This window comes from Ceratotherium simum, chromosome 7, assembly GCF_057802395.1.
Source record: "Ceratotherium simum simum isolate JZ-2026a chromosome 7, ASM5780239v1, whole genome shotgun sequence".
In the NCBI taxonomy this organism is placed as follows: Eukaryota; Metazoa; Chordata; class Mammalia; order Perissodactyla; family Rhinocerotidae; genus Ceratotherium; species Ceratotherium simum.
In genome coordinates, this window is record NC_141906.1 from 83,570,910 (window position 1) to 83,597,561 (window position 26,652).

At 39.2% G+C, this 26,652-nt stretch overlaps 1 protein-coding gene, 1 long non-coding RNA gene and 1 pseudogene across 4 annotated transcripts in view; 1 reads left to right on the forward strand and 2 right to left on the reverse strand.

Annotated features, from left to right (window-relative positions):
- LOC147916730 (uncharacterized) overlaps nucleotides 1-21,268 on the forward strand; it is a 75,894-nt gene extending 54,626 nt beyond the window's left edge. The window contains exons 4-5 of one of the 2 annotated variants that reach the window (XR_015552765.1): nucleotides 7,514-7,638; nucleotides 20,745-21,268. This is a non-coding gene — a long non-coding RNA (uncharacterized LOC147916730). Of the gene's footprint in view, nucleotides 1-7,513; nucleotides 7,639-16,565; nucleotides 16,956-20,744 lie in introns of those variants that run through there. The other variant, XR_015552764.1, reaches the window with a different exon arrangement.
- Nucleotides 1-26,652, reverse strand: part of OPCML (opioid binding protein/cell adhesion molecule like) — a 497,258-nt gene that overhangs the window by 174,848 nt on the left and 295,758 nt on the right. The gene's annotated exons all lie outside the window — the stretch shown is intronic.
- On the reverse strand, nucleotides 16,978-17,493 carry LOC101387834 (small ribosomal subunit protein eS25 pseudogene; annotated as a pseudogene).

Sequence of the window (26,652 nt, forward strand, 5' to 3'; positions counted from 1 at the left end):
CCAGTCCAGGGATGAGGGACTGCTATTTGTATTTCCTCCTAATGTTGGAGGCTGTTCAAACCCTGCCACTGCAGCTGGTTGTCTTGATTTTAACTAAGTAAGGCTTTACGGTACTTGCTTCGTAAAGCCCGAGTAATAGAGAGGAGGTCAGTTGGTTGAACCCAGACTCTAGGAGGTTAGTTCCAGCTTTGCTGATAATGCTGGGTGATCTAGCTGGGCATCTTGTTGTTAAGGAGAATTAATAAAAAATGATTATGTCACTCTTTTCAAATATGATTTGCAGCAGAAATAATCAATGATAATAATGTCACACTAGAGCCCCTGGGGAGTCAACTACCCTTTATCAGTGGGTGGACTCCTGGAAACCAGCCCTGGAGTTTCCTGGGCCCTCCTAAGGGCTGCCTGGTGCTCAGGAGGTGTCTAGGCATTCTAAAGGAATGTGCAAGATTACTCCAGGGAGTTCCTTTGATCACTGCGGAATAACCACATCATCCTTGATTTTTCCATTATAGATCTCCATTCTGTCGTGAATGCTCATATGTCTGGAATCTTTTTATTTCTTGTCATTACAGCCTTGGCTCAAGCCCTTTATAGTTCTTTTGTAGAATATTGCAACAGGCTTCCAACTGGTCTCCCTGTCTCCTGTCTCACTGGAACACGACCCTTCTTTCACACCAGTGTGAGAGTGATTTCTTTTTATAAGCCAAGAGCTAACCCTGTGACTTCTCTGATTCAGGTTCCTCGCTGTCTCCTTGCTGCAGGCAGAATAAACTCTAACTTTTACATGAATACCATAGAAGGTAAGGGTGCCAAAGAGAACTAACACTTAGGACTGCCTACTTTGTGCCAGGAATTTAATCCAGTGATGTAACAAAGTAAGTTTTATTATTGGTCTCATGTCCACTTTAAAGAAACTGAAAATCAGAAAGGTTTGGCAACTTGTCAAGGGTCTTAGAGCAACTATTGTCTAACTTCCAAGGCCATCCTCTTTCCACCAGAGCTTCATGAACGATTCATGGCAGGCCCAGTTAACATTTCTAGCCCCATTTCTTCCTCTGTCTACCCTCCTACTCCCTATGGCAGAGCCACACCAAACAATCCACAATTACTCACCAGGATATAAATATTCAGGCCTCTAAGGCTTTGCCCAGACTGTTGTATGCCCAGCATACCTTTACTACCACCTTTATCTCATACTCCTCCTTTATGGCTCAATTCCTACTTTTCCTTTAAAGAGTCAGTCAGAATGCCACGTTATTCAGGAAATCTTCCTTTGTGTCTTGGGCATAGTTAATTGCTCCCTCTTCTGTACTAGTATATAGTAGCAATCACCCTTCCATTCATACTTCTGTGTTAATGCTGCATCATCATTGCATTTGTTTAGATGTAGCCTGCCCTCAGCTATTCAATGCCCTGGAACTGTCTGGTCCTGGCACAGTACAGGGTACATGGAAGGTGCTCAAATTTACTTTGACTGATGAGAATAAACAAAAAATAAATATCAATCCCAGAAATTATTCTTCTCCTTATACTGACGTTTGTCTGTTTCTGTTGTAACCATCACATAAAATAGTTTTTGTCCTTATGAGTTCAGATTAGGTTGAATTAACATTTTTAAAATAAATTTTACAAGGAAAATGCTATATCAGCTCCGCGTGAATCAGGCACCCATGCATGTGCATGAGAATCAGCTACTCAATATCTCAGTTTCAAATAACGCTTCTTGTACTGGCACCCAGCGGAATTATAAACTACCTTAGGTACACCAAAGAACACACCCTCAAGCCCCCTGCTCAACAATATTACACAGTGCTAGCATCAAGGAGGATTTCTTAGCTATTGCTTAAGATCAGTTAGGCAACTCTGCCAAAAGCACTGAAGAAAGAGTAAATCTTCTATACGAAACATATCTGGTTGTAACTCCCTTGCCTTGTAACCTCCTTTAACTAAAATTTTCCCCAAACAAGGTGGTAGATAAAAGGTCTGTCAGTTTGATCCTTCAGCTGCACAATTCCAGGCTTCCACTCTCCACTGATGGCATTATTTATAACAAAGCCCACTGCAAGTAAGGGGTTGAAATTATGGTAAAGTGCAGGTGTGCCTATCACGCTGTCTCAAGGGAGAGCTGACTACCAAAGAGCACTCTGGGAAAAGAAGCTCAGAGAGAGCAGCACTGCAGTGACCACCGTTGAGGACTGCCACCTGGGAATGGAGCAGGGCGAGGAGAGGCCCTGCCATCTGTGTCATTACTTGCAGCCAAAGAAACCACATCATTATCTCTGAAGGAGACACTGGCCAGACATTTCATTTGAAAACTGTCATTTTACAAATGTTTAATTACTTCTCAAATGCAAAATATGACTTCAAATTTGTGATCTGTCCTGTAAGAAGCTATCAACCTCAACCTCTTTGAGTCACTGGAAAGAAAAACACTGTACATAGAAAATTAAAGTGGTTTGATCACTTTGTATTTAAGATGATGTTTCTGTCTTCCCTATGGCTCTGTTCTTTGATCTCATTTATACCTCAGCGGAGATTTCCCAGTTAAAGGCCCACGGCAGGTGAGAGATGGCTTCTCTCTTCCTGCTACTCTCCTGCAAGAGACTCAAGATTTACTTTAGTTCCAGCTGCATAGCTAAGAAATCACCTGAAAATTAGGTTCTGATTTTAATTAGAAGAACTCCATGGTGTTTCTCTGGGCTTGTCTGAAGCCCTAGCTCATCTGTTTTCACATGTTAAGTTTGAGTCTATGATCATTTCTAATAGGGGCAGTTGCAGTTTCTAACAATGTCAGGTGTTCATTTTAATTAGACAAACATAACTGAGTAATTTTGGGCCCTAGATTTAGCCCAAGGGAGGACAGAAAAGTGAGCATGCATGCTCTGAATCTGCTGGTCTCTTCACCTGGAATGTCCCCCCATCTATTTCCCTAACCTAAATCCACTGCGATTCAGCTCAAATCCCTTCTCCACACAGCCTCCCATGATAACCTTAACTGGAAATAATCATGTCCTCCACTGAATCCCTATAGCCCTTTTTCCCAGAATGTTCTCATAACATAGATGGCTAATAACCATATGGTATTGTTGTTGCTTTTTCTTCTCTTGCCAAATAGACTTTAAGTTACTTGAGAATAAGGCTTTTTACCTTATGACAAAACATGCAGTAGGCACTTAAAATCTACATGTTATATTAATGAAAGGAAAAATTCCCTCAAAGTATTTATATTGTAATGGAGGTGTGTGCGGGGGAAGGGGAGGACTACAATTTCAAGTGGAGAATGAACAGTGTTACAAGATAAAAACCAAGTGCTCTACAGATTCAAATGAGAGTAAGACAGCAATTTAATTGGAGGAACCAGTAATGTGTCAAGGCTGGAATGACCGACTGTCTGCATTGAAGGGTTTCCCAGGATGGGAGACTTGGGTGCTAAAACTGGGAAAGTCCTGGGCAAACCTTGATGAGTTGGTCACCCAACTCAAGGTCGAGGCTTATTTACAATAGCGACGGGAGGAGGCATACCACAGGCTGTACAAAGCCAGAGAAGGATATCACAAGACTCCTTTGAGGAAGTACCAAGTAGACTAGTCTCATTGGCATAAATTACATTCAAGGGTGTAGTGGGACATAAGCCTGGAAAGGAAGACAGGGGCTTTGTAGAAAGATGTCCAGGCAAGAACTCAATACATCCATTGATCAGAAATGAGTGACATGGAAAACAGGAGCAGGGACACTGATTAACCATTTGTCGGGATTTGTCTGCAGCCTCTAATTTATTGTCCTCCAAAAGGACACCTCTGAACACCGCCACAGGTGCTGCTGTTTACCTGCTTACTGAGGAGGCCAGCGCCCCAGGTGCGAAGGCGACCCAGTGTCTGGGGGCCGGGATGGGGAAAGGAGATGTACTGCTTACGCAGAGTGAAGAGTCCGCTTTCATGGAAGCAGAAAAACTGCAGCCAGAATTTTTGACCTCAACATTGGATTATTTATTCTATCAGAAAGTTGTATAATTACTTCCTCCAAGTTTCTCTATGGCTATTAAAGGATACGGTGGCCAGCTCTTTAAATGTTAACTGATGGCAAAAGAAGCATTAATTGGATTGATTTATATTCCATCAAGACGGATTTAGGCTGCAGTTCAGGATGAACTTTTGGACATTAAATTATCTAGAAAATAAAATGTGTTGTCCACATCCAAAAATCTTTTTCTTTTGAAAAACCTTGGGGTACCAACTTTCTACATGAATTCTTTGTGCACTCCAGAATGAACTGGCACTTATTAAGTACAAGTTTGTGATATAAATAACCGATTCTAGCCAGATAAATGAACACAGCTTTCAGTCCTGTGCTCCAAGTAATGTGGCGAACTGAGCTAACCTACCTCATTTTATTTTACTCAAGCTTGACATAAGTAGCAGATTCTGAGATCTGATTTATCCTGAGAATTTCCTCAATATGCTGATTCAGTCATGCTGCGTCCATCAGAACTGGGGAGATGTTGGGGGGGAGAGTGTAACAGAGACTGGGAGTTGGGAGTTGCTAACGGGCAAGGGCAGAAGACAAACACTAGATAAGATGAGTGATATTGGGAATGAGTGGTCACAGCAAAGGCAGAGACTTCAGGAGCCAAAGCAAGTACAGCCAGAAACTAACGATCCCTAGGAAAGCTGAGGGCCTGTAGGCCATCCTGATGAGATGAAGCTAAGGAAGCACCGCCTTGCAGCCAGAGCAGACGTGTGTTTGCGTAGGGCCCAGCGCAGTCTTGGTAGATGGTTGGCTTCTTCTATCTGGTCTCCCATTCTTTGCTGTTCCTCGTGTAGGAAATTCTGCCCCTGGAGAGCCATAAATACACCAGAAGTGGCTTCTCATGGGTTTCTAGGCACAACCTCAGCTCATTCTGGACAGCCAAGAAGAAGATAGATAGAGGAAATCCCTAAGCAATGCATTTAGAAGCTTACTCCTGGATGATATCCATTTCCAAAAGGGTCATTTAAAATTAGACTGGGCAGAACTGATGAAAAGAAATTGGAGAAAAATAATCCCCTTTTCTTAGAGGCAAAGGCATGAGGTGAGCTGCTGCTCAGGGATGTTCCACTTTATGCACATCTAGGCCTCCTGAAGAGCCTCTAAGACCCGGCCAAGGGCTATTATCCTGGAGAAAAGCAAAAGACATTGTAATCCTGCTGTTTGAAAAAAAAAAAAAAGCATATTGGGTAAAACTTTGCCAGTTTACATACAAGATACATACCGTTTTACAAAAGGAGGAGCTCACTGTTCAAGAATGTAAATCAGGGCATCTTCATTGAACCTTGGATCAATTCCTGTAAACCCCAAAGACAGCTACATTTTCAGGGTGTTGCAAGAACTGCATAAACTCAAAACATGCATACAAAACAAAACAAAACAGCTAATTGATTTTATGTACCTAAGCATTCACTTTTAAGAGAACTCTCTTGGGAATCTTCTCTGCTGAACTGTTGAAACTGTTCCTAAAATTTCTAAAGAAGTCAAGGAAATAGATATTGGAATCCTGGGTGTTTGTCTTACTTCCTTGTATAACAAATCTTAGTTAGGAGTGTCTGCAAATGCTGAAAGATAAACAAAGATAAAAGCCTTTTCTGGGGCTGGAAAGGGAGTATATAATACCTTGCATTGAATTTAGAGAATAGATATTTTTCACTTCAGAAAAATAGAAATAGTTAATATTACCAAGGCATGTAGAATAGCTGGACAAAGAAAGATTCTAGGAAACCAAAGGATGGTTGTTGATGGAATTTCTGGTGGCGTGTGGTATGTGGGTATGCTTGCATGGAATGTAAGAACGGGAAGTCTCCTGAAACCTCTTCTGGGGGTGCACTGATGTGTTTGCTGTGTTCTTTTCTGTTGCTTATTTTTAGAAGTAAAGCGTGTTACCAAACACAAGTTTTCCATCTAGTATCCCATCACTAGTCAACAAAATCAACACAGTTTAACTTCAAAATAGACCTGATAAAATCGAGGTTGTATTCCATGACTGTGCCCAAGTAGAAAAAAGGCATTCAAGCCCTCCAACATGTGATCCTAAGCAACTTTCCCATTCCTTACCTCCCACTGCCCTCCTCAAAGACCCTCTGTTCAACCAGCTGAACTGATCTGCTGTGCTTCCTACACAAAGATGTGTTTTTCTATCTGCCTAACTTGCTCTCTCTGTTTCTTTCCTCTGAACACCCCTCCTCTCCCTCCGTCCTCCCATCTGATTTTCCCCAACACAAACTCCACTTCCTTGATGAAACTCAGTCATCAAAGTCATACTGTTTTTGGGTTACAAGAATTCTGAGTGACTCCTAGCCATGCTCTTCCTTTAACATCTTTTAAAACTGAAGCCTAAAGAAATTGGACTTGCTCAAGATTACATAGCAGCTGGCAGCAGTGACCTTTTCCTCTCTGGCCCTGCTGCTCCTTTGTGCTGATCTTTTCTTACGTTATATTTGTTTCTGTATTTGTCTTACTATTTTATTCGTAACTCTTGCTTTCTCACCATGAATGATATGCTTCTTTAGGACAAGGTCTACCTGAAATGTTGAATTCTGGAAAAAAATAGAGGAAGGCCTTTACACATATGAATCTATTTAATTGGGATGAATAGAGAAAAAAATCTTGCCTTCAAATTTGATCTATAAAGGTAAAATCTTCAGAATGGCATTGATAATAGGACAGGTATTTTCCAAATAAAATTTGATTAGAGATCTTAAAAGCTAGAGGTTATATCTAAGAGAAATTAGGTATATGGAAACTATTTGTTCATTTTCATAAACTGTAAAGTCCAATGATATATTGAGATTTACATTTTTATCTGTTTTAAATCTGATTACCTGAACAAGCATTTCCTAACTTTCATCACTGCACTGAGAGTTTGACAGTTGTTATTGCCAAGGGGCTGATTAGCTGGAGTGTTCAATTCAAATTAAAATATGAAAAATTTATTGCACATATGAATACTGTACATATACTTTATTTAAAGAAGAGCTAGATTCTATAAAGACTTTTAAAAATGGGGAAAAAAATCTTTGGGCTTCAAGGAGCTTACCTTTTTTTAAAATTGTGTTTATGGTGTAGGATAGAGTAGACGAGATAGGTCACAAAGAACAAATTTAAAAGAATAAGAGGACTACTAGCTTCTGCTCAGGCTCTAGGAAGATGATATTTGTGAGCTCTCAGTGGATTGTTATAGGGAAAAAGATCACCAGTTATAGAGTCCATCAGAACTTGCATGAGTCCTTGCAAGGACTCTGCCATTTTATTAATGGCAGAATCTTGGGAAATTGCTTCATCTTTCTAAGCTTTTGGTTTGCTCATCTTTAAAGTAGGGCTAATAATGGTATTGTCCTCAAAGAATTGATGTGAAGATTAAATGATGTAATACATGCAAAGTACTTACAAAGTTCATTGCAAACACTCAATAACTGTAAGCTATTATTAGTTTTAGGAACAGAGCCTATAGAAAAAATAACCTTAGGCAAAGTCTATGTTCCAGGAGCGAGAAGAAGATGAGCAGCCAAAACAAAAAAGCAAGTAGATTGTTGATGACAAACGCCACAATTGCAAGTGCTATAAAAGTGAAGTGCTGAAGAAGAAGAGTCAATGATGGCACTTAAAGAGGTAGGTGTGTTTATGGCTACCTGGTTCCTTGACACCTGGCTGGGTAGAAATAAAGAGATCACTTAGAACATTTTTTCTAGGACATTGACCAACCCAGAGTAATTCTACCTACACTCAATAAAATGTTTTGTGGTACTTACCATGTCGTTCAACTTTCATCTTTGAAGACATGACTTGCAGCATGTTTTAAAATTGGATATAAAAATATTCTTGTTAAAAGAAGGCCTTGAGCAGCAAAAGGAAACCCACCCAATCATTATACAGTTGACCAGATTTTTATAGATACACACTGGCTGTGTGGATGCACACTGGATGCACAAATTGATAAGAAAATTCATAGCTTGCACTACTGAAATATAGCTCTTGACAAAAAGTTACAGAACATGACTTTTCTTTCTGTTACCAGCCATAGTGATTTCTATTAAATATATTAAATGTAGAAGTGTGAACATAGGAGTTACAAGATCTATATTAATGTACACTAGATCAACCTGGGAAATTGGTATTCCTACAATACAAAAAAAGTGGCTTATAACCTGCCTGCCCATTGTATTCTCTTAGCTTGACAAGGCCTTGTATAGACGGAAGCACTCACGTGGATCAAAGGCCTTTGAACCTGGTAGTATAACTGCATGTTTCTATCTCCCTCACTACATTGTTAGTTACCCAAGGATAGGGCTTTTTAAAATGTCTGTATTCCTAAGCCCTTAGTCCATGCCAGACCAATGGGAGACATTCTGTCAATGTTTGCTGAGTGACTGAGCATCATCTATCCCATATCACACTCTGTCTGCTATTTCGTTTTCTTAAGAAAAACAATCCTAGTTGATATCTAACTCTACATTACTCTGCTTAGTGCCCCTTATAGAAAACTAAGGTAGAAGTTCATGCTTCTTCATGCCACTCTTCACTTTAGGCTCCCATAATATTAGCACCCAAGACCCATGCCCTTCTCCAACATCAGGTCCAATGAAGTGGGTGGGACAGAAGTAGCTGCTCCAATAAAGTGAACTCTCCTAATCTCCAAACCAGATTATAATTCCCCCAAAGCCGTGGACTACCTGAACAAGACTCAGCTGATGGCACACTATGGCAGAGCAGGCTGTCAGTCCAGATTAACCTACGAATCCTGGGAGAGCCTAACTCTAAACATTGGTATCTGACCAATCACTACAAAGCTAGATGCAGGCACGTTACATGCATGCAGTGCCTGTCTGACCTGTGTATTGCTAGCTCCTAATACTGGCCTGGAACCTAAAAGCCACTTAATAAATACCTGTGGAGATATGAGGAAATCAATCAATCAATCACTTATTTAAGAGGGAAAATGGCAGGTGGAAGTTAAATATCATAAACAATGATCCAAGCAAAGGCTAAAACCTAAGATGTCAGTCTAGAAGTAGTAACAGGTTAAAATAATAAAATTCAGCATCAAGAGACCTGGAAGCAAATGTCAGGGATGCAAATCTGCTGAACATGGGCAACTAAGGCTATGGGCTAAATTCCTTTTGAAGTTAAGGCTCAGGGGTAGTAACTATAGCTGCTGAAAGATTCAGTTTTCCAAGTCCTGAACAGCCCTATCAGCCAGGCTGACTTGATATTAACTCAGAGAAAGGCTAGCATATGAGCCCAGATATTTCTCCCACTTAAGATAGAATTAGGCATAAAATATGGAGGTGGACTGTTTTCAATAATGAGGCTTAAGAAGGACTTATCTGCTAAGATTAGAGAAAAGCAGAAATAGGAAGGAAGCAGGCACATCATTAAAGAGACTATTTTGTATATCTTGTAGACTGAGATTTTCACCCAGATAGAGTTGCAAGAAAAAATCAGCTTCAAATCCAGTTGAAAAAAAATCTGATTCTTTCTCCAGGTTTAACAACTACAGAGATAAGACACGTATAAATATATAGCATGGTCCTGACCTAGTCATCTATCTGGGTGCTGAAATGCTTGCCTAGTTAGTGCTGTGTTGATGAAGCCAGGATTACGTAAATGATATTCAAGCAGTCTCGCCAAGAAGGCAGATAGTAATTCAGTTAGATTTTGTACTAAGGTATTAGAATCTTTGAAAATTGGTTCTTTTTTTTCTTTCCTTTTTTCTTTTTAGATTGTAAAATTGGATCTTTTTTCAATTCTTTTCAGGAAAAGAAAAATACTTATGAAGCTTATTAGTGAGCAGACAGCACTTTACCTGATAAATATAAACTATCCTTGAGCCTCCTAATGTCTTCTTTACCATCTCCCAGAGGAACAGAGTGGGGTTCTTACACATTAACATAAATCTTCAGTGCTTTATCACCATGGGTCCTGAGGGGGTTGAATACACTGTCAAGAAAATTATTCAGAGATTTTTGCCTCTCCACTCACAGTTTTGTAACCTTAATTTAGCGCATCCTCACATTCCCTATTTCTTTTCTGAGAAAAGCTGGAATAAATGCAAGTCAGGATGCATTAGATGGAAAGCTTATTTGCTTGGACATACAGTCACTGTCGGGCAATGGATCCACTTCTCTAGGCCGGATTATATTCTAAGAAGAGGCTGCAGCTGCCTTGCCTTCCCAGGCCCGGTGGTGGTGTTGCCAGACTGGCTACGTGAAGTGCAAAGCTACGTGCACTGGACAATCTAGGCCCTTTCTTCTACCTAAAATGCCAGAATAATGTGCAGAATAATGTATGCCTCTTGGTATGTTTAACTTGACTCACCCAGATAATTGCTTTAATTCCACATTTCACTTTACTAACACAGATCCATTCACTGAAAGTTTTCAGAGAGGTTTGTTTAAATCTTAACTCTAAGGAAATAACAATTTTCCAAAGCATCATTCATCCACAGACAATTTAGAATAATTTTATTAAAAAAAATAATAAAAGCACTTACATCGACCCTAAAAATATGAAGATAGCAAACAGGTAACTGGGTGCACAAAATACTCATTTGCATACCCAATCATGGATTTATGGGAGCATATGCCCAATTGTGCATGCAAAGGCAGGTCTCATTTGCACTTTATTGCTTCAAACAATAGACATCTTGTATTCTGGGGGTCTATTTTCAACATGTAGCTTTATAAATTTACCATTTCAGCTTACATTTCCTGTGGTCTGAAAGCTGCTAGTTCAAGTTCAACCTCCTGGGACTTGTTTTTGTTGGGTAGATTCTAAGTGATGACTTATGTTCATAATTTTCTTACAACCTTTGTTGGCTTCCAAGGGCAGTGGGGTAGAGTGAATGGAAGAAATGCTAGGAGTTGTAAGAAAGTGCTGCTTGTCAACAGCAGAGAGTATCTTGTTTGATACAATCAATTTTGATGACAGCACAATCTGAGATCTTCCTTGAAATTGATTTTGTCAAGACAATAGATTAGTATATCTGACAGCTAGAGTTTGGTCAACAAAATTTTTATTTTTTTGTCAAATTTCTCTGCAAGGCAAGACATACATTATGAATTCTTGCTTTTATTCTTTTAAATAAAACCCTATTTTAGAAAGAAAAAATTCATGACAAAGTATATTGGAAGAAAAAAATGAGTCACTGTTCTTTCTAAATCATGTGCTTCAAAGAGAACTTTTCATATGAGCCATCAATCATTCCTGAGCCTTATCAGCATTCGACTAAAGTTTTGTTTTTGTTTTTGTTTTTTATTCCCTCAAGAACAAGGGATGTGAGAAAGTGGATTGGAAATAAATTAAGCATTCTTAGGACTTCACTAATCTATACCAGTTTTCATTTTACGACAGGGTGAGTTTTTTTATATTGAAAAATAAGCAGATCGCATGGTTTAGACAGGAGAATCTGGATTTTCACAGTGTTTACAGATGTTTAGAGGTAGGAGGGCCTGTAAATAATTACTCAATCCCAATTCCACACCCAAAGATTGATCTGAAAGACTGCTCATTACTGCAGTACTTGTGGGTAGCGTTTCTCTCTCACAGTTAAAAATTCTACTGAATCCCCAAACACAATTGCATGGGTCTTAAAACCACTGAGATCTCCGGGAAAATGTTCCTCTTTGAACATGAGCTGCTCTGCAGAGAATCTCATATAAAATTAAGAGAGTATTATATTATTAATTGCATGTAAAGCTGAGTTGGGATTTTGTGTTGCAGTCCTGAGTGTATGGTCCAGTTAATCCTCACTAAAAAGTTGGGTTATAGTGGAAAAAAGTGGTTTAATTTTCTGGAACCTGGTCTGGATATCTTTAGAGATGAGGAAGCAGGACTAAACAATCATCTAGGTCTAGATCTAATACTCTATCAATCTGTCCAATGTATGATCCCTCTCTTGAAGCAAGCAATAGGATTTGGATTTTTTTTTTTTAAGTTTGGATCTGTTTTTGTCTTACTTTATTTTAGAAATGTAATGAGAACTCAAAAACATATTAAGTTATTAGGAGCTTTATATGCAGTCTGTCGTGCAGCAATTTTTCATATTTGCAGATGTTCTTTGTGTAACTTCCACGTGTCATCAGGCTGACGTTGTTGCTCACCTACTCAGTAGCTGTTCCCACCACCAACAACAACCTTCCTTCTGTCTGACAGAGGCCGTGTTCCTCTAAAGAGGCTCAAATACCAGAAGGTCACTCTCTGCACCTTCCTGGCAGTTAGGCAGGGCGTGGGCAGGTCAGCAAATCTTCGTTAGCAGGATCTGAGGGGAAGTTCGAGGGAGACTCTGGAGAAACTTCACCTCCTTAACAAATAGACGCCTGAATGGAAATCTGCCTTTCTTTTTCCTTCTCCTAAGTATTGTTATGTCCACATGTCTGTCTGCAAATGCTACCACCGTCTTTTAACTGAGATGGTTCAAACCTGAGGACCAAACCCACGTACTGAAAAAAGACAGAAAGAGCCTGGGGTCTTGAGGCTACAATTGTAGTCCTGATTCCCACCCATCTTTGACTTCTCACAGGAGACAACACATGTCTTTATTGTTGAGATCCCTTTCAGTTAGTGTTGGGAAGGAAATGCTTCTTTACCATACTGACGTTCTGTTTATCTGAGGGAACTCTTGGCCTTTCGTAGAGCTCCCACACACAACTCTCACCACCAGGGGAGGAGGAATATCTTAGTTTACTGAGTGACCTTGGAAAGATAAAGCTGGAAATACTAGCCGTTTTCTTTCTCTTGGAAGCTGACCTTCCCACAGAGGTCCTGTGCCACCGGCCTGTCGGCCTCAAGTTTCCCGCACTTCCTGTGACTGGGGTTATGGGCATCCAATACTTAGGTTCCATATCGGAATGCCCATTTGCCTGAAGATATAAACCACATTATCTACTTTCAATTTTTATCAGAAATAAAGGTACTATTTTTATCTCTCTGTTTTCTCCTTGCCTATCTTTTAAGTTGTTCCAAACTTGGGCAGGGAAAAGAGTTGTTACGAATAGCCACCCTCAAACACCAACAGTTGGATGTTTTGTTACATGCAGTAGAAAACATTTTGTTATGTTATTTGTATGGATTTTCTGATCAGATTAGGACCACCTTTAAAGCTGAGACAAACATCATTTCCTTTCCTCCAAGCTCAGAGCTCAGCATCCAGTTCGCAGGTAATTCTGGTTGCTGATGAACTGACTTACTTGTCATGAAGGTACTTGGGATAAATTCATCATCCTGGATTTTTTTTCAATATGGTGAGAACATTATTAGTTAAATATTCAGTCGATGTATGAAAAAGGCTGAACAGTCATGTTTCTTTATATTCTCTGGTGGTGAAACTCCTCCCTGCCCATCTGAACAGTTGGAAAGAGTCCAGAGGTGAGCACCGACTCACAGGGAGGTATGCAGGTGGTCATATTTGCATAGTTTGGCTAAGTGACAACTGAGAGGTGGATATGACAGAGTAGATATATGTTTCACACACTAAGAAGAGTGATTACCTAGCTCATTGAAGGTGGAGAAACAGAAAAGGACAGAATGAAATAGATACTTTCAGGCTGAATATCACAGCATCTTTCAGGAAGAGACTTCTCTGAGGCTACATTATTTTGTCCTGGAGATAGAGTGATAAACTGAAAATAATATAGCCATAGAGAGAGAAAGACCTCAGCCTAAGTCCCAGCTCTCTTACTGAAAAGATCTGACCTTACAAAGATTAGTTTATCTTTCTTAATATCAGTGTTCTCATCTTTAATATGGAAATAGTATTACCTGCTCTTCTTATGTCACAGAGTTATGAAAGTCTAATGAGTTAATGAATGCAAAGGAACTTTTTAAATCATAAAGTATTATACAAATGTCAGAAACTGCTTTGATGGCAATTCCACAAATTTATTATCTCATCCTTGCTCCCTGTGCCCCCTTGGCAAAGCTGCTGGAATAAGGATATCAGAGGTTCCCTCAGGGGCCTAACAAGACACTGCCCAAACCTCTACATGGCACAGTCATGCCAGGACTCTCTTCTGTGTTGTTCAGTTGGACTCAGATTCCCTATCCTAGGATGCTTACAGAAGGGACTTATTCAGGGTGGAAATCATTTTAACAGCCCAGCTCAGTTCAGCATGACTGCCAGATGTTCCTTTCCAGTGATGTGCTTTGTCACCAAACTGCACACCTGAATAAAAGTTATGACTCCGTGGCCTTCTATAGGCAGAGCCTTAGTATTTCAAAGATGTCTTGGGTATTAAGAGAAAAAAAAAAGAAGTATTGATTTGACCTGTGCTCTTAACTAATACTCTATGATATATCTCACTATGCTATATTATTTATAGATATTATTTTTTTCACGCTTTTAAGTATATTTCCTCTTATTATTAGTCTGCTGATGTTTTTCTGATACTTTTGCCGTAGGATAAATTTTTTAATAAACAGAGTCAAATATGAATATCTTTTCCTTTTTAGACTAGTTTTTAGGTTTCTTGTCTTGGTTTAAAAAATATGCTTCCCAAAACTAAGGATGTATATGGTCTAGGTACACATATTCATAAATATTCTTTTGAGGTTATTTTATTCTTTTAAAATTTACGTATTTAATCTATTTTTTTAATTCATCTGATTTTTTTTTTTTTTTTTTTTTTTGCTGAGGAAAATTCGTCCTGAGCTAACATCCATTGCCAATCTTATTCTTTTTGCTTGAGGAAGATTCACCCTGAGCTAACATTCATGTCAATCTTGCTGCATTCTACATGTGGGTCACCTCCACAGCATGGGTGCTGCTGAGTGATGTAGGTCCACGCCTGGGAACTGAACCCAGGCCACTGAAGTGGAGTGTGCTCAACTTAACCACCAGATCACGGACTGGCCTCCATATGAATTTTTTTTTTTTTTGCTGAGGAAGCTTGGCTGTGAGCTAACATCCATTGCCAATCTTCTTCTTTTTGCTGAGGAAGACTGGCCCTGAGCCAACATCTGTGCCCATCTTCCTCCACTTTGTATATGGGATGCCTCCACAGAATGGCTTGACGAGCTGTGCATTGATCTGCTCCTGGGATCCGAACCTGCGAACCCCAGGCCGCCAGAGTGGAGCACGCAAACTCAACCACTACGCCACCTGGCCAGCCCCCATTACTGAATTTTTTATTGAGATAAAATTTACATTTCATAGATCTTAAGTGCACAATTCTATGAGTTTCGAAAAATTTATATACTCAGGTAACCACCATCTAAAACAAGTAAGGAATATTCCCTTAGAAAGCTCCCTCATGGCTTTCCTCCATTAGCAGTCACTGTTTTGATTTCTATCACCGTAGATTAGTTTTGGCTATTTGAGCATCATAGATATGGCATCATATAGCATATACCTATTGTGTCTGGCTTCTTTCACTTAACATAATGTTTCTGAAATTTTATGCTGTATATACCAGTAGTTCATCCTTTTTTATTTTTTGCTGAGTAGTATTTCAGTGTATGAATATGTCACACTTTGTTTATCCATTCTCCAATTAATGTATATTTCCAGTTTTTTGTTATAATAAATGAAGCTGTTATAAATATTTTTATACAAGTTTCTTTTTGGACATATGTCTTCCTTTCTCTTGGGTAAATACCAAAGAGTAGAATTGCTGGGTCATGAAGAGATGCACATTGAAGTTTATAAGAACTACAAAATGTTTTAAAAATCATTGTACTTTTTTATACTCCCATCAGCAATGTTTGAGAGTTGCAATTGTTCTACATTCTCACCAACACTTGGTATTGCCAGTCTTTTTACTGTTAGCTATCCTACTAGGTGTCTAGTGGTACATTCTTTCATTGTGAGAACCCAAACACACACACAAGTTTATATACATACATACGCACACATACCCTTTTTACTTTTCATTGTAATCTGCACATTCTCTCATATTACCAAATGTTCTTTACAAGCATAATGGCTATATATAATCTATCATTTCTTTACTAACCAGAAGAATATTTTTTTTCCAGCATAAATAACAATGTGATGAACATCTTTATACAGGCATACCTTGGAGATATTGTGGGTTGGGTTCCACACCATCCCAATAAAGTGAATAACGCAATAAAGTGAATCACAGAAATTTTTTGGTTTCCCAGTGCACACAAAAGTTATGTTTACACTATACTGTAGTCTATTAAGTGTGCAATAGCGTTGTGTCTTAAAAAAATAATGTACATACCTTAATTAAAAAATACTTTATTGCTAAAAATTACTGACCATCAGCTGAGCCTTCAGCAAGTCGTAATCTTTTTGGTGGTGGAGGGTCTTGCCTTGATGGCTGCTGACTGATCACAGTGGTGGTTGCTGAAGGTTGGGGTGGCTGTGGCAACTTCTTAAAATAAGACAAGGGTGAAGTTAGCCACATCGATTGACTCTGCCTTTCATGAAGGATTTCTCTGTAGCATGTGATGCTGTTTGACAGCACTTTATCCATAGTACAACTTCTTTCATAATTAAAGTCAATCCTCTCAAACTCTCACTGATTTATCAACTAAGTTTATGCAGTATTCTAAATCCTTTGTTGTCTTTTCAGCAATCGTCATAGCATCTTCGTCAGGAGTAGATTCCATCTCAAGAAACCACTTTCTTTGCTCATCCATAAGAAGCAACTCCTCATCTGTTAAAGTTTTATCATAAGATTGCAGCAATTCAGTCACATCACCAGGCTCCACCACTAATTCCAGTTCTCTTGCTATTTCCACCAAGTCTGCAGTTACTTCCTCTGTTGCAAGTCTTGAATGCCTCAAAATCATCCATGAGGGTTGGAATCAACTTCTTCCAAACTCCTGTTAATGTTGATACTTTGACCTCATCCCATGAATCACAAATGTTCTTAATGGCATCTAGAATGGTGAATCCTTGCCAGAAAGTTTTCAATTTACTTTGCCCAGATCCATCAGAGGAATCACTATCTATGGCAGCTATAGCCTTATGAAAGGTATTTCTTTTTTTTTTTTTTTTTGATTTAATAAAGTTTTATTTTTCAAAATGTACAGTTGGTGGGACCTGTTCATGCATCTTCACCAGCAGCTGGGGCATCTCCACCCTTGGTGTTTCTGGTGTAAATTACTTGCGCTCTGTGCTTTGAAACCAGTTTAATAAGTCCTTTACTAAGGAGCTCTTGAAGGGCTGCCCTGGCCAGGGAACCGCGAATCTTCAGTCTCTCAGAGACAACAGCTGGGGTTATAAGTTTATAGTTGGGCACTTCCTTACAGAGTTTGTCATATGTGGCTTTGTCAAACAAGACTAGGTTATTGAGTTTGTCGCGAACTTTGCCTTTGGACCGCTTCTTCTTTTTGGCCTTGCCCCCAGATTTGTTCACTGGGTCTTTGTCTTTCTTGGCCGACTTTCCGGCATCTTTCTTCTTCTTGTCGTCCTTGGGCGGCATCACGAAGCTCGGAGAGCAGCGACTACCACTGCAGCCTCGTTAAGATGTCGGACAAAAAGGAAACGCCGCTCACCACCAAGCCCAGAAACCTCCACCCCTGAAATGTATTTGTTAAATAATAAGACTTGAAAGTCATAATTACTCCCTGATCCATGGGCTGCAGAATGGATGTTGTGTTAGCAGGCATGGAAACAACACTAATCTTGTTGTACATCTCTATCAGAGCTTTTGAGTGATCAGGTGCATTGTCAATGAGCAGTAATATTTTGAAAGAGCTCTTTTTCTGAGAAGTAGGTCTCAACAGTGGGCTTAAAATATTCAGTAAACCATGTTGCAAATAGATGTGCTGTCATCCAGGCTTTGTTGTTCCATTTATAGAGCACAGGCAGAGTAGATTTAGCATAATTCTTAAGGGCCCTAGGATTTTTGGAATGGTAAATGAGCATTGGCTTCCACTTAAAGTCATCAGCTGCGTTAGCCTCTAACAAGAGAGTCAGCCTACCTTTTGAAGCTTTGAAGACGGACATTGACTTCTCCTCTCTATTTATGAAAGTCCTAGATGGCATCTTCTTCCAATATAAGGCTGTTTCATCTACATTGAAAATCTGTTGTTTAATGTAGTCACTTACATTAATGATCTTAGCTAGATCTTCTGGATGATTTGCTGCAGCTTCTACATCAGCACTTGCTGCTTCACCTTGCACTTTTATGTTATGGAGATGGCTTCTTGCCTTAAACCTCATGAACCAACCTCTGCTAGCTTCAAACTTCTTCTGCAGCTTCCTCACCTCTCTCAGCATCATAGAATTGAAGAGAGTTAGGGCCTTGCTCTGGATTAGGCTTTGGCTTAAGGCAATGTTGTGGCTGGTTTTATCTTCTATCCAGACCATTAAAACTTTCTCCATATCAGCAATAAGACTATTTTGCTTTCTTATCATTCATGTGTTCATTGGAGTAGCACTTTTAATTTTGTTCAAAAACTTTTACTTTGCATTCACAGCTTGGCTAATTGTTTAGCACAAGAGGCTTAGCTTTTGGCCTCTCTTGGCTTTCGACATGCCTTCCTCAAGCTTAATCATTTCTAGCTGTTGATCTAAAGTGAGAGACGTGATTCTACCTTTCACTTGAACACTTAGAGGCCACTGTAGGGTTATTAATTGTCCTAATTTCCATATTGTTGTGTCTTAGGGAATAAGGAGGCCTGAGGAGAGGGAGAGAGTCGGGCTAGTCAGTGGAGTAGTCAGGACACACACAACATTTATCGATTAAGTTCACCATCTTATACGGGTGCAGCTTGTGGTGCCCCAAAACAATTACAACAGCAACACTGGAGATCGCTGATCAAAGATCACCATAACAAATATAATAATAATGAAATAGTTTGAAATATTATGAGAATTACCAAAATGTGACATAGAGACACAAAGTGAGCAAAGGCTATTGGACAAATGGTGCCAATAGACTTGCTCAATGCAGGGTTGCCACAAACCTTCAATTTATAAAAAAGGAAGTATCTGCAAAGCACAATATAGTGAAGTACAATAAAACAAGGAACACCTGTACATTGACATTTGGTTTTTAGTTATTTCTTTAGCTAAAATTAACATGTGTGTCATCCCTGGCTTAAGGGATAACAATGTTTTAAAGACTGAGTGTATATTGCAAAATGCCTTCTAAAATAATTTACACCCCACCAATAATGCATGACAGTGACCTTTTCACCACAACTTTCCCACTACTGAGTGTTCTATTTTTTAAAATGCCAATATAATAATTGAAAAATGGCATTTTAGTGCATAATATCTTTATAAGTGAATCAGATTATTTTTGTGAACATACTTGTGTTAATAATTTTTATATGCCTTTGAAATATCTATTCTTGTTTTTTAGCTATGTGTCTTTTATTTTCTTTAAATCAATTATTATTACCTATTTATAGAATAATGATATTAGCCCTTTGCTTGACATATTTGCAATCAATAAATTTTCCCAGTTTTCTTAACTCTTTGATTTTGTTTTAAATAGAACAACTTTCCACAAAGCGAGTATGATAAAGTGTCATAAGCTGAAGAAGATGATGAGCTCAATGCTGCACCTTGGGCCAAAAAAGAAAAAGCAAAATAAAGCAAAAAATCATTTTTAGGTGTTTCTGACATTTTAAAAGAGAATTTTATTAGTGTAATAAAAAAGTGTGGTTATGTAGCAGTGTCCTGTTACTAATTTAACCAGGTATCTGGGATTTGTTTTGATCAGGAATGGTAAAATATGGAAATGACTGTCTTGAAGGAAGAAGTTTATTATTACAGATCGCTAGAGACAGAGTGCACAGCAGTGTTGTCTGGTACTTGGCCCTGGGGTGATTAGGGCAGGTGGAGAGTGGTCCTAGGTATGAGAACTCCATACAGGAAGTCTCCAGATAGGAAGTTGTTGTAGGTGTGGTCACTAGACTGGCTGGCTTGCATATGAAAGCCACGCTTGCTTGCTTGCTTGCAAACTGTTTACTGTCTGCAGGAACTGGCTAATCCTGGGAGGGGCAGTCCCTCCAGGGTCAGCAAGGCCCCAGAGGTCAAAGCATCAGAATACAGAAAATAGAGTTAATATGTATGTTAACAGAAACACCCTTCTCAAATTTCTTTATGTTGCAAAATAGAATTTGAAAAATATCCCTTTTCACACAGTTTCCAAATATTACAATCATACTTTTCTTCTAACCTTGTTCAAACAATCTTCCGTTCAGTCATTTTTCCCTTTGGAATATATCCATATTTTTCTCTCCTTCGCCTTCTCTGCTCATCTCTCTTTCACCTTCTCATGACTTACGTCATAATTACTGCAATGTCCTCCCACGAGACCTTGACTCCTGTATTTTCTCCTCTCCCAGCTCTTTGGCATGTCTGGGACAGGCTAATCTTTAAACAATGCAGTTCTCAGGCCACTGATCTGCTTGCAAATCTCTAAATGGCCCTCTATTTTCTTTCATATCAAGTCAAAGTCTCCAACCTAGATTAAAATATTCTTTCTCTGTAATTCTCTTTTTCTTAATTATCATCATCTTTCCAAATACTACCCATTATGGTATTTAAGGCCCGATGCAAGCTCCGTCTCCATTTCAAAGCACTATCTTATTCTTATGAAACTTCTCCTCCCACAGAGTTATAAAAATTAACTCTGATTGGGTTTGCTCTAATATTGTTTATTTGAAATACATCGGCCTTCTCTTCAAATTGGGTGCTCTTTGGGGGAAAGTGTTGCATTTTGCATCTACCATGAGGCTAATACGATACTTCATCACTACTGCAATTTTGCATTCTGTTCTCTCTACAGAAAATGTCATTCCTAGGACTTATCCAGATGGAAATCACCTGTCTATCTTCTGAAACTCAGCTCAGTCAAGACTTCCATGACCACACCAGAGAGCTATACACTCTCTCCTCTATAAAGCCATAATGTTTTCCTTGAACACAACTGTATTTCAGCATTTGATCATAGTCCTCTACTTCCCATGTCTGTCTCCACTACCACAGTGTAAACTACAGAAGGGCAGAGAACACAACTCATACACAGCCACATCTTCATAGCCCGGCAGATCGTGAGTATATGGGAGGTGCTCTATATCCGAAGCATGAATATTTAAGACCAGGAAGCCTGGATAAAACATCTACCCTCAATATCCTTGCTGTAGAGATTGCTGTAGTACTTTGGTTTGAATTATTCTTTTTTTTTTTCCTTAGAAGACACTTTACATTTTACCTACAGATTAAGTGAATCCGATTAATTCACTTGCGAGGTTCGAGTTCTTAGATAATTCATATCACCTCCATAATAATTCTTTCGATAGATATATGGTTTTTCTGGTCATTATATATCATATTTTCTGTTCTTAGTTTTTTAAAGCAATTCAATTACCATTTCTCTCTAGTCTGACACCAAAATACTCTCCTAATTGCAATAGATATATAATGAATCTGCTTATTTTTCTCTCTAGATTTACACTTCACTCTCTATTTATAGCCTTTCGGTGCTGGCAGGTGTGATGTTTCATCATTTGAATACACTGTAAAAAAGGTTGTTTTTAAAAAAGCAATATATATACATTTTTAGAATGTTCCCTTAAAAATGTTCTGTACACTAGAGATGTTTTCAGCAAAAGAATCAATGTGAAAAGTATATAATCCAAAACTCAGGTGGCTTGATTAGTAACTCTTATTTTTTATTTTTTTCTAAATCTTACACCATATAGCAGTGAACCAGTTTATTTGTATCTTAGGGGAGAGTCATTTATTTAGGCCATGTCAAGATGCCCTCAGTGGATTACTATTTCCAAGAGGAAAACCTATTCATATAGATAAGCTGATTTTTCATTTTTTACCAGTCCTTTCCCATATCTTCTGTACACTTTTTCTGCATTCATGATAAGATATGTATATTTTTAAAATCAAAATCTAGCCACGTTAATCGTATTTCTCTCCCAGCTTAAAATCCTTCTGTGGTTTCCAAGTTCCTTATCTTTGCATTTGTTCCCCACAGCATCTGACTTCTGCCCTTCTGTTCAGCTTTGTCTCCCCACACATTCCAGCCACCCGAAGCTCCTCAGTGTCTCTGGAACAGGCTGTGCTCTTCCGCAGGTCCCAGCCTGCAACGCCTCTTCTCTCGTGTCAGATGGGTGCATTCCTAATTGTCCAGAATCTGTTTAGTGTCAACTCTCTGTAAAATGTTTCCAGCTGTCCCTATAAGCAGGTGACCATTTCCTCCTTTAGCCCCATTGCACCCTGTCCATACATCTAGTATATTGCCTAAGATATGTTATCTATTAACACCTCTGTTTGTTTTATTTACAACAAAGATTATAACTCCTTGAAGAAAGGGACTGCATATGGCCTGGTGCCTACCTCATAGGAGGAACTCAATGAACGTTTCCTGAAAAAATAAATGGAGACAGATATTTAAACATATAAATAAAATACAATATATTAAGTGCTACAACAGAAGTGTACTCAATATGCATGGAGAAGATAGCTATAGCTCTAGCAGCTCTGTTAGGGGCATTTCAAAATAGCTAGGGGCTGTGAGGACCCCTAAGGACCGTGAGAGTTAGGAATTGTTTACAGGCACGGCCTTTGCCCTCCTTTACTACTCACACCACAACCACGTGCTGAGAGCTCACTGATGCTAAGCGCTGTGCGAGGGGCTGGGCATATGGAGGTAGAAGACTTTGTGCCTGATTCCAAAATCACACCAGTTCATGGTCTGATTTTGAAAACAGAATGACAAAAAGACAATTACAACACACACAAATTCTACCACAGTGGTGTATGTATGGGATGTGGCAGTACATAGGAAAGTCACCTCATTTAATCCACAAATTTAAGCAAGGCTTTCCTGAAGAGATGACATCTGATCTGACCTTCTGATCATTCTGAAGGGATGAGTAGAGGTGTTTCTGCCAAAGGCACAAGTAACTGCCATGTCTTGGAGATATGAAGATCATGGTGGTGATTTAGAGACAGTAAAATAGCATGGCGGATTTTAGAGTTGGTGGAAGAGGAAACATGTGAGCTGATAGAATCATTAAGCCCCATTCAGATGATGGATGACTTTCAAAATGCACAACTTTTCATAGCACCCTTCTGTGTACAAGCCTGCACTAGTTTTCCTGGGGTGGTCACTGTTCATATAACTTAACATGACACTAAGAGATCACACTATGACAATCTTGTGAGGCACAGACTGAAGGGAGGTGAGGCAGGAGGAAAAAGAACAGGAGGATTCGGAGAATCCAGGGAAGAAGCGATAAGAACTTATATTAAGACGGTTTTGAATAGAATGAAAAGTATTCAGGTAATTAAAAATACTAGAAAAGTGGACTTAAACACATTAGTGATGGAATTTGCAGGAATAGAGAAAGAGAGCTGTCAAAAATGATCCCCTTGTTTCAGGTTTTGTTAGCTGGCTAGGGGGTATGGTTACCAGATAAAATACAAAACACCTAGTTAAATTTGAATTTAAACATTAAGTAGTGTTGGTCAAAGGACACAAGCTTTCGCTTATAAATGAATAAGTTCTGGGGATCTAATGTACAGCATGGTGACTACAGTTAATAATACTGTATCATATACTTGAAAGTTGCCAAGAGGGTCAATCTTGTGTGCTCTCACCACAAAAAAAGAACTAGTAACCATGTAAGGTGATGGATGTGTTCATTAGCAATCATTTTACAATGTATTTGTATGTCAAATCATCACATTGCACACCTTAAATAAATACAATTTTTATTTGTCAGTTATACCTCAATAAAGCTAAAAAAATAAAAAGACAAAAAATAAATGTTGAATGGGACATATTTATACTAAAAAATGGTTTGCTGCTTATCTGAAATTCAGATTTAACTGAGTATCCTGTTGTTTTTGTTTTTGTTTTTGTTTTTCTGGCTAACTCTGGCAACCCTAATAGGGGCCATGTACAATAACAGAGAACAGAACAAGAAAGAGCAGGAGTGGGTAGGGACAATTAAGAGATTCTTTTTGGCCTGTTGAATATGAGGGGACTGAGAGGAAACTCAGGGTTTTGTGTCTAGTAGACAATTGTTTAGGAGTTTAAGAGAAACATCCAGACGGTGGAGCTCTGACTAAAACATCGCATCAGTGAGATCAGTATGGAGGTGTGTAGAGTGCATAGAGGAGGGCCGTGGATGGAATCTCAGTGAGTCCCACCAAGCAAGGTTCTACAGGAACGAGGCATCCTTGAAAGATTATGAGAAGGAGTGGGTGGAGACAGTATAGAGTGAATGATATCATAGAAACAAGAAAAGAGTATTTCTATAAGGAAAGAGTGGCAGAGAGCCTCAGACTGTATTGAGGGACAAAGTGTGAGAAGAGATATCAAGGTCAGCTACTTGGATGTTAATGATAATCATGATATGAGCCATTTCAATAAAGTGGGGATAGAAGCCAATTATACATGCTCTTTCCGCCTCCTCAATTTTCATAAACACTTGAACCTAGTTGCCAAACTCATTTGCCTGTAGAAGTTGCCTTTATATAAATCGTAAGGTTATTATTTCCATCAGAGGATAGTTTTATTAACTGATATATTAAACCCTGAAAATAAACTGTGAATAACAGTTGGAAAAATAAATTGCAAATATTTATTAAGTGCCTGCTATGATCTAGCCAAAGTAGGTGCTACAGATATGCTAAACAATGTCGAAATAATTTCTAGCTTCAGAGTTAGGAGTCTAAAGTGGATGTACCAATATATGTCAAAATGAAAAGAGTAATCTGTCCAACACAACTAATGGTCATCGAATACCAACTTTTTAGTGCACATATAAACTCTGAAATTTGTTTTGTCCCTGGTAATGAAAACTTGTGACAGATCTTTCAGTGAAAGTGAAAGCTAATCTTACATCTTTTTTTTTTCTTTTTAAGCAAAAGAGTAACCATAGAAAAGTGACTTATTTTTACTGTCACCATCTTAACGTATTCTAACCAGTCCCAGCTGTCCAGATTGACCCCGTGTGAGGAAAACCAGACCCAGGCAGACTTGGGGAAGCAGCAGCCTTGGGCTATGCCAGCCCACCCACACATTTTCAGGGTACATCAAATGATGTATGACACTCAGCCCTTCCAGATTTTCTCGTTAAAACAGTGCATATAATAAAACGAAAATAACGATGTTACACCTACTGTGTAACCACCTGTCAGTAAATTTATGAACAATTAGAAAATGAAAGTACTTTCCAGGGAGCAATTTGTAGAAGCAATAAAATGCTCATTTTTTTCAGAGATATAATAGGACAACAACTTTTCTCTTTTTTCTCCCCAAAACAGCTTTTGCAGTAATTAATCAGCTCTGTTTTGTTGTTGTTTTTAATGTTTCAGTTCTTCAAAATGCACTAGACAGGCAAACTGCGGGCGATGAAGGAGCCATTTAAAATTTCCAGGCGAAGTGAAGCTTAGAGCCCAAGCTGTCTCATGTTTCATAGGTAGCCACTTGGGCTTGTGCACGCGGTCTCCAGGGCTTACCACTCAGAAACAGACAGCGTTTTCTCTCACGGCACAAACATTAAGCCCAGGACGGCCCTTCAGAGTGTATGTGCTTTTCCCCTTTGAATTCATTAGCAAACTACCTGAGGTCTCCATCTAACATCCTCCAATAACAAAAGCTGGTGAAAATAACTCCTAAAATTTCTATAGTGCTTTACGTTGGATGAAAAGTCTTTCTTCCACATTAACCCATTTGGAAGGCTGTCCGAGTGAGCATCATCCTCAATTCACAGTTGAGGAAGTTGAGGCTCAAAGAGATAAAATGAGTTGCCTGAGTAACCGTCAGTAAGCAGAAGGCTAGGTATCCAGCCCAACTTTCTGACCTCTTTCTTCATCCCACTGCCTGAAGACCCTTCTCAACACTGATTACATCAGATTAATGCTTTCAACCTTGGTCAACAGAAGATAAGGGCACTAGAGCCTCCAAAACAAAATGTGGTACCTTGGCGAGAGAGAGAACGCTCTTACCAACACCCCACCACTCCAGCCCAGGGCCATGAAACCTCAGAAGCACTTTCCCATCTCCTAGGCCCTGGGATTCTTCTCCGTTGAGGTCCTGTGCTGGAAACGCCAGGGCCGTCCCAGCCAAAGCCTCCAGAGTGGATGGCGCCTGGCCTCCCAACCCACATCAGGCTCCGCTCCCGCTGCCGCGGGTGGAACATCAATTTTCCAGCACAGCCATGGTTTTCCTCAGAGCAATTGGTTAGCTCCTTTCCCTCTGCTATTTCACCCCTTCCTTTTCATCTTTTTTATTTTTATTTTTCATCTCAAGTCCTTCTTTTTTGTGCTTTTTGCTACTTCAGTGGCCTTTTTATAGGTTTCGTGCTTCTCTTTCCTCTTTTCATGTTCTTTTGTACGCGGCCCTCTTTCTTTGCTGTCTTTGTTTGTCCGGCCCCTCTTTCTAGGATGCCTTTCCTCTCTGTTCATTGTGATTCTCCCTGAGATGCTTCCCCTGTCACTCAGGGACTTGAATTTTGATCTTTACTGCTGGGCTAAAGCTTTGTCACCCTTCTGTGTTTTCTTTGTGAGTCAATTTTTTTTCCTCATCATTTTTCTTGGAGGAAAAAGAAAATATCTTTTAGTGGTCTACATGATCCATTTGGTGGCTTGTGTTTTGACCTGAATGTTTGTTCTTCCTTTGTTAATTCATTATTTTAATTGTAATGTCAGGACTCCAGAGGTGGAAG